Here is a 13,773-nt window from a genome sequence, read left to right as displayed (position 1 = left end):
GAAAATACAGTTTTGGGAAAATTTTATATTCTGCTATTTCCTTTGTTTTAAAGTCAAGAGAATATATATAATAGCTTATTTGGTCAAGTGTATGGCTACAACAGTAAGTATCTTTCTCTGACGCAGAATGTAAACATTGGTAGTTTCTCCGTTTTAAATCTATTTCTAACACTTTTTCTACAACGGTTGTGTTCTAGAAAAATGTGTACACATATTGGGCTTCTAGGAACATAATGGAAAGTTAAAATATCTTTGCAAATAAATTTTTACTGATTATTTCAGCTTTGCTGTTGACACTTAATTATCAAATGGCTTAAATCTAGTTTTTTTGGCAAGCTATAAATGATTTTTTTGTTGCTGGTAGGAGAGCCTCATTAATATGGGTATTAAACATTTTAATGTACTTGTTTTAATTGAGTATCCTAGTAAGGCAGGCTATAAAAGATGAAACTGGTAAGAGGGGCAAATTAGTTTATCCTTTAGATGATTGCTCTACTATATAGCACGCCTTCCCTTTTGAAAGGCAGAGGAGTTAACTGACCCCAAGGTCCCATATTTCCAATGTGTTGTAGCTGAAGTTCTCATCAGTTCTGACTGAGTTTAAAGTTTGTGGTTGGAACCTCTGCTTCGAGGTCCCTGGTAATGTCCGAGTCATGGTTTGCTGAGTTCATCCTCAGCTAGACCAACTCATTTAAGCTAAAGTTAATAATGCCAGTGATTCTATGATAAATGATATTTACAGTGGATGTGTCAATTCTTGCGCCCAACAAGTAACTGTCTAGCCAGTGGTCTCTGCTGGGGTGGACAGTGAGGAGTCATGTTTTGAACCCAGAGAGACTACTCTGGGCCTTCCTAACTCCTCCATTCCAGCAAAGTCTGAAGGGAATTGAGAAGCAGCACGTTTGATTATTTTTCATTAGCTTTCCAGGTGACTTGCAGAAGGGCCCCTTCTGTCTTTGTGCTGACCTATGCTAGTCTCGACCATTGTGACCACCCCAGCGCTCAGTAGAGTCACAGTTAGGATTATGTGCTGTGCGTGCCAGTGTTGACACAGGTAGTAAAGACTCCATTTTCTCTACACTGATCCTACAGTTCAGGAGAGTTGCAGCTGGTAGAACCGGGACTTTCCTGGGTTCGGTCCTCAAAGCAGCGGCAGACTAACACTGTCACACAGTAGACATGCCGAAGTGATGCCCCAGAGACCTTGGGGGTGTGTGTGATCATTTCTCTGTGAGTTTGTTAAAATGTTTTTTCAAGGCTTAGTTCTTGAGATTTAGTTTTATTTGAAATTTGAAGAGATGGCTCAGCAGTTAAGAGCGCTGCCTGCTCTTCCAAAGGTCCTGAATTCAGTTCCCAGCAACCACATCGTGGCTCACAACCATCTGTAATGAGATCTGGTGTCCTCTTGAGGACGAGACCTTGTCAGTCGTCCTTATCAACTTAGACCATGAAACCAAATATGGACAAGTTCAACAGAACCGCCATATACGGGCTGCCCATGCATGCTTCAGCACTGCCTGGGCATAAATTTTATTTTCATTTTCAACATCTAAGAAGATACCAGACGTGGGTCGGCTCCGGGAGCTGTTTCGGGCTTGGCTGTCGTCAGTTTGTATTATCTGGAACAGCCTGGCAGAGCCCTGTTTGCCCTTCAGTTTTATCAGTTGCCCTTCAGAATTATGTCTTCTCTAATTATAAACCGAGTTTCCTTTCCTTTTCACCATTGACATTAAAACTCTTTTAAGAAAGTCTGTCCTACTTTTTCTTATGTTCTTTATTCCTCTAAGTCACAAAAACCCTTGAGACCCGTGTTGTGTCTGTGGTTAGACTTCCTATAAATCCCTTCGCATCAGGTGAGATCCACCCCCAAATCCTGTGTACCAACTGCCCACATCCTCAGAGCTGCTCACTTGCTTCCCTTTGCTTTGCTGATCTGTCTCTACACACAGTTGATCCTCATTCAAAATGTCTTTCCATTGCAGTCGGCTGCATGCCCATGTCCTGCTTAACCTTTAAAGGCTGTGTATTTCAGTCCCCCGTCCCTGTTTTGTCCCCAGCTCTTCCTGAGATAGGAGCCATTTATCGATCCTTGAAATTCCTGTAGCATTTAATTTGGCCCAGTCCTCGGCACTCAGGTTTTCTTCCTCTGAAGCCTGCACGCCTATGCTGCACGGGTCTCCTCCCTAGAGTCTGTTTCATTCACCTTTGCGGTTCCCATAGAACCAAACTCACTGCCTTCGTGCAAATGGGGCATCAATGAGTGGATATTTTAGTGCTGTGTGGGTCATCTCCCCGGTTAGACTATAAGCTGCTTGAATGCCAAAGTTCCCTCCTGTTCATCTTTGTGTCTTAGATTACTTGGGCAGTAGCATGTGCAGTTAACACTGGCAGCGCTAGGCCGGCCAGTTAGTTATCACTGTTCATGTGGAAAGATCATTGTCCCTTTATCTTCCTACCATTCTACACGTTCTTGTGATTCCCTGTCCCTCAAGGCCCACTGATTTCACCCGAGTGGTTTTTCTATGTATAAGTTAAACAAAACATTTCTTAAAGAAAAATCATTCCAGCTTAGGTTTTTATTTGGATGTAGATGACATCCTGTGGACAGTTGATACTGTTTGTTGTGCTGGGATGGGGGGGGCGTGTCCTTTGGTTACTCGCAGGCTCTCTATTAAGTGGCTGTGGGAATCATTAACATTGTTCCATTCTAAGGAAAGATGTTCCTCTTCTGCCATGATACTAACCATTTCTGCTTGTACCCTGCCCTAAAGAGACCTGTTTGTCCCACAATTTATAAGGATCAAGTGAGACAGTATAAAAGCTCTTATCTAAATGTGTAGTACCTTTTAGAAACTGCTTAAATACTTAAAAAGAGGTATTTGCTGAAGGAGATGTGGCTTGAGCAAATGTTCCCCACAAAAGGCTCATGTGCTAGAGGCTTGGTCCCAGCCAGTGGCTTTGTTGAGAGATGGTGGGGTCATGAGAATGCTGGTGTCTTCAGGGGCTTAGGTCACCCACCTTGCCCTTCATCCCTCTTTCTGCTTTCTGGCTACTCTGAGGCCAGGAGTTCTGTTCCCTTCTCCCCAGGCACATTGTTGTGCCCACAGTGGTACAGAACTAGCCAGATCAAGTGACCACGGGCATAACCCTTTGACTGTGAGCTAACAATTCTTTGAGTTGTTTTTCTCAAAAATTTGCCACGGTGGCAAAGGTTGACAGATGCAGGCATTCCTGAGATGCTGTAAACTGGAGTCCATATCAAGTTCCCATTGTCCAAGCCATGCTGGCAACAAAATAAATGTTTTGTGCTTGGAAAGAGGCATGATTTTGGAAATTCATAGCAGACTGTGCAAGCAAAACGATCTATTTTCTAACTGCTAATTAGCAACTCTTTGTGTGTGTTCCATTTCGTTCTGTGGGGAGATGACAAGCTCAGTGTAAGAAGACATTTCAAAGAAAAACTTACTCTCTATTTGTGTTAAAGTGTTGTGCAGCAGCAGAGAGGAATGTGTTGACAGCCCATCAGTGAGGGACAGTGTAAATCTGAGTTTCCATGGGGTGCTAATGGGTACATACTGTAAGAGCAGGACCAGAAGTTCCTAGATGTAGATTGCAGGAAAGAAAGAGGGTAGGATAGAGGATGGGGAGGGAGAACCTGGCTTGATAGTCGCTCTTGTCTTAATGAAGTTGCCAAGAAATGGCGTAATGCTAACCCTGTTACGTTTCTTACCCTTGTTATTGATGACACCGCTTACTGGGTTTTGTTTGGTGCTTATTTTGTGAAGTGGTTGCTATGTCTTGGGTTGGGCTGACTCCGGAGTTGAACTGTTTTGTTCCCCAGATGTGTGCTGATGCTCTCTAGGAGGTACTCATCATGTAATGAGTTTCCACAATGAAGGAGAACTGATATTTCTCTGAGAGGCAGTATAATTTTCTTAAAGATTTTGAAAACATATACATTGCTCTAGTCTTCAAATTCTCATAGATTTTTCTCTTACTCTTGGCATCAACTGAAGTTCTCTGAATGACTATCTGAAGGCTGTCCTGGCTTTACTTTAACCCTCTGAATGACCATCTGAAGGCTGTCCTGGCTTTACTTTAACCCTCTGAATGACCATCTGAAGACTGTCCTGGCTTTGCCCTTAGAATGAAGCAGAGTGTTTATGCCTCATATTAAGTATGTGAAGCATGTTTTCTTTTTTTTCCAAGAACTGTGCTCTTAGTAACTTAAAGTGCTGTATTAGCAGATGATACAGTTTAATTTAATTAAGGATCTAGGTACAGAGATGTGGGCAGTAACGTTACTGACACTAATGGGTGACGAAGCGCCCAGGGACTAATGGCAGGGGCTCTTCCTGCTCCTCGACCTGAGAAGGCAACTGAGCGAAGGATGTCAGTGTCCTGTAGAATCTTGGAACCTTTGAAGGAACCAGAACCACTGCAGGGTAGGAAGGAAGTCTGTCTCTCCTGCAGTCTCTTTTCCTGCAGGTCTCTGCTACTGGCAGACATCCTAGGTGAGCCAGGAAGCTAGGAAGCTCAGGGGAGACAGTCCACAGAGGTCAGGCCACTGGCCACAACAGTAGCATCTGGAGAAAGGCTCTGAGCAGATTGATAGGGGAAGGAACTGGCAAGACAAGTGGAATGACTGACAGCTCTTGTTCTTCATGGCCATCACTTCACTGCGTGTTAGTGGCCAGACACACATGAAATGCTAAGCAACTGATGGGATTTATGACCTTCACAAGCTTACAAGCTACCAGGGACACCGGTCGAATTAGTAAAAAGCCTATACTCACAGGACAGAATTGTACTGTCATCAATCTTATGTCCAGAATATTCACATTGTGGACAGAGCTGAATCAAGTTTATTTTGTACAGTGCAGACTAACAGACGTAAAGTTTAGTTTGGTCTGATAGAGCAGGGGAAATCAGGGGACAGTGAATGGATAGTCAGGCTGACAGTCATCTTCCCTTTATTAAGTAAGATTACTAGAGAAATGAAATACTGGAAAACTACTCAAATAATTGAAGGGACAAAGGCCACATGACTGAGGGAGGGCCATTGCTCGTTTGCTCACAGAAAAGAGCCATACTGCCTAGTGTGAGTCCTGCTTTGATTTCTTGTCTCCTGGGCCAGGAGACGCTGCTGTGTGGCAGGGTGGTTGGCTAGTTAGGATTCTGAACTTCTGTTTGCTTCTGTGGGGCTGCACAACAGTCTGGTGCAGTGTTATGATAACGAGGGGTGCCCTTTCTTCCTGTCTAGGGTCCTTCCTAGCTGGGCCCCGTAGACAGAGCCAGTAGCCTTTTTGTGTCTCATTCATTTAAATGAGATGGGGTAGGAAATGTAAATGAAGTCCCTTTGCTGAAAGGCAGGAGTTGCTACTGAGGAGCTGCTTACAGAGGTGCCCATCCACTCATGAGCTATGCCCGCTCTCCTGCTCTCTGCCCTCTCCAGCAGCAGTTCCCTTGGCCTGATCAGCTTTCTCTCCTCGGCTAACACTTTGCTAATTTGAACAGTCATTTATGAAATGAAAGTCTGTTTGGAATTGGTGGATCAGGAAATTATTGCTGCTGTGTTAAATAAATAAAGAAATGGCTACGGACCATTATTTGAAATAGTTCCTTGATTTTCTAGCATTTACTCTTTAAGGCAAAAAGAACAGTGAATTTACATATGTAAATTATAATTCTTTAAAAATAGTTTTTGAGTTGGCAAAAGTGAGTCTAATACTGGTCTTGTGGAAAATCATCACAAAATCAATGAAAGGTTCTTCCCAGTTTCTAGTGCTGTGTTTTCTCTATAATTATGTAACTTGTGATGACCTCCCACTGTAAAGCCAGCCTTTTTAGTTGTCAGAGACATTAAATCTTCTTTTCTTTTTAAAAGATTGATTCATATGTTTATTCGTATGTGTGCATCTGTGTAAGTGTAGGTACCCACAAGGACCAGGAGAAAGGTTGGGTCCCCTGAGCTCTTGCGGGTAGCTGTGAGCAGCCTGACACCGGTTCTCAGAAGAGCAGCATGTGGGGATGACCACTGAGCCGTCCCTAAATCATTATTTATGTCCTTAATTGTAGACTTCTTTGGGTGAGCTGACCTTCCAGGCAAACTTTGGTTGGAATTTCATTAGTGTTCATGATTTTTCTCATTAGCTGACAGAAATCACTTAAGGAAAGGAGGGAGGATGTGTTGAACCCAGCATGGTCAAGGGCGGCGCGAGATTCTTGTTTCGCGTCAGCAGGGAGAGGTGAATGCTGGCCCTCAGTTCCGTTTCTCCTTTCCTCCTTTTTGTTCAGTCTGGGACTCCTGCCCGTGTGTTTGTACCACCCACATGCAGGATTGCTTTTCCTTCAGTTCACCTCTTCTGATAATGTCCTCAGAGATGCACCCAGAAGCATGTTTCCCAGCTGATTCCGAGTCTGGCCACCCTGGCAGTAAAGACTGGCTCTTACAGATACTTGGCAAGAACTGCATGCTATAGACTGCTATTGTTTTAGTCTCAGAATTATGAAAATTATTTCCAGAAGAGGTTTCTTTTGTAATTGGACAAAAATGTAAGCAACTGATGAAGTCTAGAACCTATTCCAGGATTTTATCTTTTGGGGCATTTCTGACATTTCATTATTTACTTGGTTATTCCTGGGGATTGCTAGGCCTTTGCATACAGGGCGGAAACTCCAGCATTGAGCTTTATCCCCAGGCTGAACTTCAGTGCTTGTTTAGTTTAGACGCAAACTTCCAAAATTAAATGTAATGCCAATTATAACGGCAATGTTTCCTATCTAAATGTAAGAAGAAACAAAGTAAATTAGAACCATTTTATTTAGCTGAACCACCATTTTGCAGGTAGAAGTTATGCTGCACAAGTTACAAATTTATGAAATAGCCTAATGATGAGTACATTTCTACACTGTTACACGAAGGAGCGCATATTTGGAAAGCATCTGCAGATGGCTCTAACATAGTCAACTTTCAGAGTCACTGCGCAAGCCTGCTGTCAGGTGTCTAAATCCCTTGAGTTCCTCCCAGGCGCTCATCTCGCCTGGGCTTGTTCTAGAAGCTTCATAATACTTCATTCTATTTTATTGTTCAGGAGTTCTGAGAATTTCCTTCATGGCTTACTTGATGGTTAAAATCCCTTTCGCTTAGAGTTCAGTAAATAGCTTAATAACCATCGTATGGTCAAGATTCACCTTAAAAATCTCCATGTAAGCCCACTAAACATTGACAAAGTGCAAGGGTGCAATCTACATGGCTTTTCATCTGGTTGTAGATGTTCCAGGCCTGATGAGAATCGGAAAGGTGCTCTGAAGAGCTTGAGTATGACAGTGCTAGGAACCAGAGCGTGCCTGTAAAGTTCCCGCTCTCGTCCCTCTGGCTACTGAAACGTATCTGGTTAGTAACAGTTAGGCAGGAGCAGCTGTTATCTTATCCGGAGTCCCTTTTTAAAGAAAGAATAAAAATTGGGGTGACCACTGGGGAATAGCTCTGCACAGAAAGCTTGCTTGGGACATTCACAGTCCTGGATTAGAGTTGAGCCACAGAGGTGAGCAAACTCAGAGCTGTAAGCTAGGGTTGTCAGCACAGGCTGTGATGTCAGGAGGCTGAGGTGAGGGAATCATGAAGTCAAAGGCCAACCTGGGCTAAAAAGTAAGACACTGCTTACAAAAAATAAAACTGAAACCAGGCATGGTGTCACACGCCTTTAATCCTGGCACTCGGGAGGCAGAGGCAGGTGGATATCTGAGAGTTCAAGGCTAGCTTGATTACAAAGCGAGTTCCAGGACAGCCAGGGCTACATACAGGCAGGACAGCGGGGTAATTCCTGGTGATGTTAGTAGCTGAAGCGATTGAAGGCCTAGTATCTGCTGAGTGCATTAGCTTTCTATCCAGATTCTGTCGTGAAAAGGTGAAGTGACAGATCTGAACCTCTTCCACCTATCGCTGAAATCGTAGGTTTTCACTTATTTCTGCTTTGATAGTCTTTTCATACCTGTTAGCAAAATACCCTTCCCTTTTCCCTCCCCACATCCCCTCCTTCCCCTTTCTGCCTTGCTTTGTTTTTGAGCCTCACTGTGTGCCTCTGGCTGACCTGGCACCCACTGGGTAGCCCTGGATGACTGCAGACCTCTGGGGGTTTCCTGTCTCTGCCTCTCTGTGGGCATCATGGGCTTGTGCCACCTCACCTGGTTTGAAAATTTATTTCCAAGGCTAGCAAAATATAGTAATGTTTAAATTAATAAAGCATGTGTGCTTTATGACTCTAGTCAATTATTAGTTGAATAAGGAGAGCATAAAGCTCGCAACAGTGACTCATGCAAGAATTGCTTGTATTTTGAAATAGTCTGTGAACACGATTGAGGTAGGTATAGGTGAAACTCACATTTTACTTAATCTGATAGCTAGTATTAGTGGGCATTCTTTGATGCTGTAGTAAATGTTGAAAGCTCAGATATGGCAGAAGATGTAAGAGAGCCCGCACTGATGACCTACAGTTAACAGTCACATCTGTGACGTCATGCTAAACCAACACAAGTTGAGTGGCTCTTCTGTTTACCTTTCTCATGCAGTGCTGGGGTTCAAACCAAAGCCCTTGCCTATGCTAAGCACATGCTGTGCCCCCAGTCCCACCCGCAGTGTGTCCTGATCCTCTGTCATGGAAGTCTGTATCTAAATGAAGTAGAGTCAGCAGTGAGCACTAACACCGTGAACACAGAGGGCGGCGCTCACGGCCATTGACGCCTCCTTTGGCCGTCGTTCAAGTGCTCTGAAGTTATAAGGTGCCACACTGTCCTGCAGACATGATTCCGAGCAGGCTTTGTACATGTTTATGCCCCCATGCTGAGATTCTCAGCCAGGATATGCTCTGTGCCCCACAGGCTGCGCTTTACCATTGAGTAGTTCCAGTTAACCTCTGGAATAAATAACTTAAAATGTGTGACTGTTCTGAGCTCTGTCCCAGATCCAGATATGCACTTACAGATTCTCCTCTAGTCACTGAAATTAACAATTAAGACAGTACTCGAGTACTCATTTTGTGAGTTGTGTACATATTTGTAGGAATCCACCAGACACTGAGCCTCTGGTGGTAAATCTCAGTCGGTACAAAAGTAAAAGATTCAAGGTGAAAAGTATACTCTAGCAGCCTTCTATAATTGGGCTTAGACATCTATCCTAGAAAGCAAATAGAGATTCTTGAGATAGTCTTTTAATGTTCCAGATAGTCACATCTTCTGCAAACTAAACACTCTTTCTGCCTCTGCTGACATTTCCTGACAGTCTGTAGAAGGAGCACAGGATTCTGCCAGATCCTCCATGGAGACCTGAGATGACATCACTAGTCATGGCAGACTGGAAGGAGTTCTAGGTTTCTTCCTATTGCTTCATGTGTTATAAGCAACAAAAAAAATAATATTGTCAAGTTAGAAAGTCAAGAACTGCTAAAAGAAAATGCATCATCAAGTTTAGAGATCATATTTTAAGCTGTGGGATAAATCACAAGAAAAAATTGGCAGAGTTCCTTTAAAATTTGCATTTTGGGATGATAATGTGTAGATTAAGGACTAAAATGTTATTTCTTTGGAAGCTTTGTCTATGTTGCATTTCTCATAAGCTCTGAGTGTTATTAGAGGGCTATTTGAAATAGTTGCTTATATGAAATGCTAAACATTTTGAAACAATAAAAGAGGATGTGTTCATGTAAGGACCAATACAGTGGCCCCTAAACTATGCAGGAATTAAGGACGTTGTTATAAAAAAAAAAGACAGCAACAAAATAGTATCTACTTTTGTTTAAAAAAAATCTTATACCAAAGTATCTTTGATAAACCTAACTTGTAGTTTCTGTGGTATATCACATATTATATGGACATTTGGTGACATGAAAAATGATTGTTCTCAATTTCTGTTTAAATGGCACTATTCTAAGTACAAAGAAACTCAGATTGGGCCGGGCGGTGGTGGCGCACGCCTTTAATCCCAGCACTCGGGAGGCAGAGGCAGGCGGATCTCTGTGAGTTCGAGACCAGCCTGGTCTACAAGAGCTAGTTCCAGGACAGGCTCTAGAAACTACAGGGAAACCCTGTCTCAAAAAACCAAAAAAAAAAAAAAAAAAAAAAAAAAAAAAAAAAAAAAAGAAACTCAGATTAGAATAATGATGTTAGAGTTAAATGTTTTAAATCTTTCTCTAGACTTTTACAGCTATCAAAATAATGTCAACTTAATATTTTTAAATTATTTTTCTATTCTTTTTTAAAAATGAAGCTGTTTCTTCAATAGGGACAGTGTAAATATGTCCGTTTTTTACATGCTACGGTCTAGAGAGAGTCAGTGAGTTGGTTGTTCAGAGTTACAGAACACATTCGAAACCAGAATCCAGAGCTCCTGACGGCTGCTCTAAAGAGTCACGACAATTTCGCGCTGTTCTAATGTGACAGGCGACTTTGAAAATAACGAGAGTGCTTTGATCACCAGTCTTTTGCTGAGGCCCATTTTGTGCAGGGTGTTTTGTCATTACTTTTGGTTGATAAAAAATTAAAATAAATACAATTGATTATTACTCAATTCTGTTTCCATTGCTGTAACAAATGCATAAGGCCATGCACTTTATAAAGAAAAAGGGTTTATTTAGCTCATGAATCTAGAAGCCCAAGCTTAGGTATCTAAGCATGGTCTTTGGTGTGGGCTCCCTTGGCAACATTACATTGTGGTAGCAGGCATCATGCCAGGAGCTTATTGCAAAAACGAGGGATTTAACCATCAGATAGGAAACTAGAAATTCAGGAGCCTCCTCTCTGATTGATGACAACTCCTCAAGACCCTCGAGAGGCTCCACAAGAAGGCACTGCCTTAAACCCTCTAAGGACAGTCCCCTCGCTGCCTTCCACGGGGCTCTAGCCCTCCTTCAATAACTTTATTCTATTGAGAATTTCATACATGAGCAATACATTTATATCACTCTCACCCCTCCGCCCTCCAGGTCCACCTGTGTCCCCCCCAAATGTGTATGTATATACATACATACGCACACATGTACATAACCTGCTGAGTCCACTTAGCTTTGCTTGCACCATGTGCCTATGTCCAGGGCTGACCACTTAGGATTGGGCAGCCTATGAAGAAGCTTATCCCTGGAGGAGGCTGTCTCCCTCCCAACAAGAATGGACCACCTGTAGCTCTTCATCTGTGAGTAGGACCATGTGGAATTGCCCCATCCATGGTGGGATGTCAATTGGTATTGTTGTTATGCTCTGTCAAGCCGTATTATTGAGAGTTCTTGGGTACTGCTGGGAAGTGTCGTATATAGAAGACTGTAGTGTCATATATAGAAGATACTGTCTCACAGCAGACATTCCTGACCGTCTGGCTTTTAGAATCTTTCTGCCCTTCTTTGTGATTTCCCTGAGCCTTAGGTGTAGGGTTGTGTTGCACTGCACAATGACTTATTCTCTGCTCGCTGACCAGCTGTGGATCTCTATAATAGTCTCTCTCCATCCGTGGCAGGAATGGCTCTTTGGTGACGAGTCAGAGCTATGTGTATCCGCAGGTATAAGGATAAGTATTTAGAGGACAGTTAGAAATGATATTGTTTTAGGGAAATGGCAGTGGTGGGTCTCTGACCTCTCTAGCCATGAGTAATTGGCTAGATTTACTGTACCAGGTATGATTTCCCTCCTACTGAGTGGGGTTTAAGTCCAATTAGACAAGTGTTAGTTGCCCCTGAGACAGAGGTGCTGCTACTGTAGTGTCGTGTATGTCTTGCCAATCCAGCCATTGTCGTGGCTCATAGGTGTCCCAGGTGAGCAGGACTATGGGTTGCTTTCCCCGCTGGCAGTTCACATAGCTAGTACCTTCGAATACTACGAGAGCTTGTCCTCCAGGAGAAGGCTTCCGGGTCAGCTCCAGCTTGTTCCTCAAGTCCCACGTCTGGTGCGTGGAGTCCTCAGCAGTAGGTTCTAGTTCTGGGAGGCAGTCTAGGACAACACCAGCAGCCTGTGCTGGTTGGGGTGTCTTGGAGTCCTTGTCCAACAACTCAAAGAGAAGTTTCCATGCCTGGCACAGGGGTTTTTGTTGGGTAGCCTTTGGCTCTTGGCGGAAACTTTGTCCCTCCTAGTGGCATAATGTCATTTAAATGACTTATATATGTGGACACATTGTCCTAATAAGGGTCACTCTTGCTGTGATGAGACACCATGACCAAAATCAAATTGGGGAGGAAAGGGTTTATTTGGCCTACACGTCCACAGTGCTGTTCATCACTGGAGGAAGTCAGGAAAGGAACTCAAGCAGGGCTAACCAGGAGGTAGGAGCTGATTCAGAGCAAAGGAGAAATGCTGCTTATTGACTTGTTCTTGGTGATCATCCCATGGTACTGGCATCTCCAAAATTCCCATGTACTTATATATTATATGTATAGTTAAGAAACATAAAATCATGTTTCCCTATTGCTTTTCAGTCACCTTAGTGTTATATCTATTCCCTCCCTCTTAGATTCCCTGCATCCAGATAAAGTCCCCTTCCCGCGTTTCCCATTTCCCCCTTTGTATCTTTAGATATGAGTTTGTAACCACAGAAATATGGATAATAGGACATGGGACCCTACCTTTTTTTTCTTTTCTTTTCTTTTTTTTATTAAAAAATTTCTGCCTCCGCCCCGCCTCCAGTTTCCCTCCCCCCCACTCCCCTTCCCCTCCCGCTACAGTCCAAAGAGCAGTCGGGACCCTACCTTTTAAAGGTCCTGTCACCACAGTGCCACTACACTGAGGACTAAGGCTCCAACAACGCAGTCCTTAGAGGACAATCATCCTGACCATAAAACACATGAACCTGTGTTCAGCAGTGAGTTGCAAATGGTAGACAAGAATAGTTAGCAAGAATGCATTTATGTCCTGTGACTGAGTTGGGAGCTAATGCAGTAAAGAACCCCCTGCCAAGTTGTTTACTGGGAGGAGCTAGTCCACAAAGCTCCTTGTCCCTGGAGGAAGAGAATAATCTGAGATCACCTGAGATGAAGGAGAGGCAGTGCTTCCACTTACTAAAATAATCGGGGCAGTGAGGTTGAACAGGGGCTCAGAAAGAGTCAGGAGCCAGTGCTTGGGAGGAGACCTGTGAAGCTGTCTAAGACATATACCAGTTTGGCAGTCAAGGAAACCGAAATCCAGAATCTTCCTGAGTTTCTTGCCTGAGATTAGTCACAGCTAGATGGGGCCAGAGCTAGGATTAATACCTTCCACATGACTGAATATGAAAATATATTAATAACAGAATCTAGACAGTGGCAGATTGTAGAAATACGCTGTGTGTGCAGAGACCTGATTCATCATTTGTTAAAGCAAAGCACTCCTGACTGGCTTTGGGTTTGTTAGTAGGGAAATTAAGAAAAGGAAGCTGGAGCCATCCATGAGACTGTTTTCCTAGTCGGATGGCCTGTCCAGTGGCGCAGGGGAGTGACCTTTTTGGCAACTTCTGAGTCATTTTATTAATAATAATACACATAATAGTGATGATGCCATTGGGTGTAAGACTGGTCACATCAGACATTTGTGTCTAGCGGCAGCTCAGGGAAGCAGGGGTTACTGTGCCGTCCTGTGGATGAAGAAACTGAAGCCCACATAGGTTGAGTGATTCCCTGTTTCCACAGTCCATCAGCTTAGGATGAACCTCAGACTTCAGTGATAGCCAAGACCTCTCATCTAAAATATCCTCTAGATTAAAAATAAATAAATAGATACTAGATAGACAAAATGTTTAGTAAAGAAGTACAACCAAAACTT

At 43.3% G+C, this 13,773-nt stretch overlaps 1 protein-coding gene across 3 annotated transcripts in view; it reads left to right on the top strand.

Annotated features, from left to right (window-relative positions):
• Nubpl (nucleotide binding protein like) overlaps window positions 1–13,773 on the top strand; it is a 323,396-nt gene that overhangs the window by 134,397 nt on the left and 175,226 nt on the right. The gene's annotated exons all lie outside the window — the stretch shown is intronic.

The sequence above is a fragment of the Arvicola amphibius genome, chromosome 7 (genome assembly GCF_903992535.2).
Source record: "Arvicola amphibius chromosome 7, mArvAmp1.2, whole genome shotgun sequence".
Lineage (NCBI taxonomy): Eukaryota > Metazoa > Chordata > Mammalia > Rodentia > Cricetidae > Arvicola > Arvicola amphibius.
This window is presented reverse-complemented; position numbering and strand designations above follow the sequence as displayed.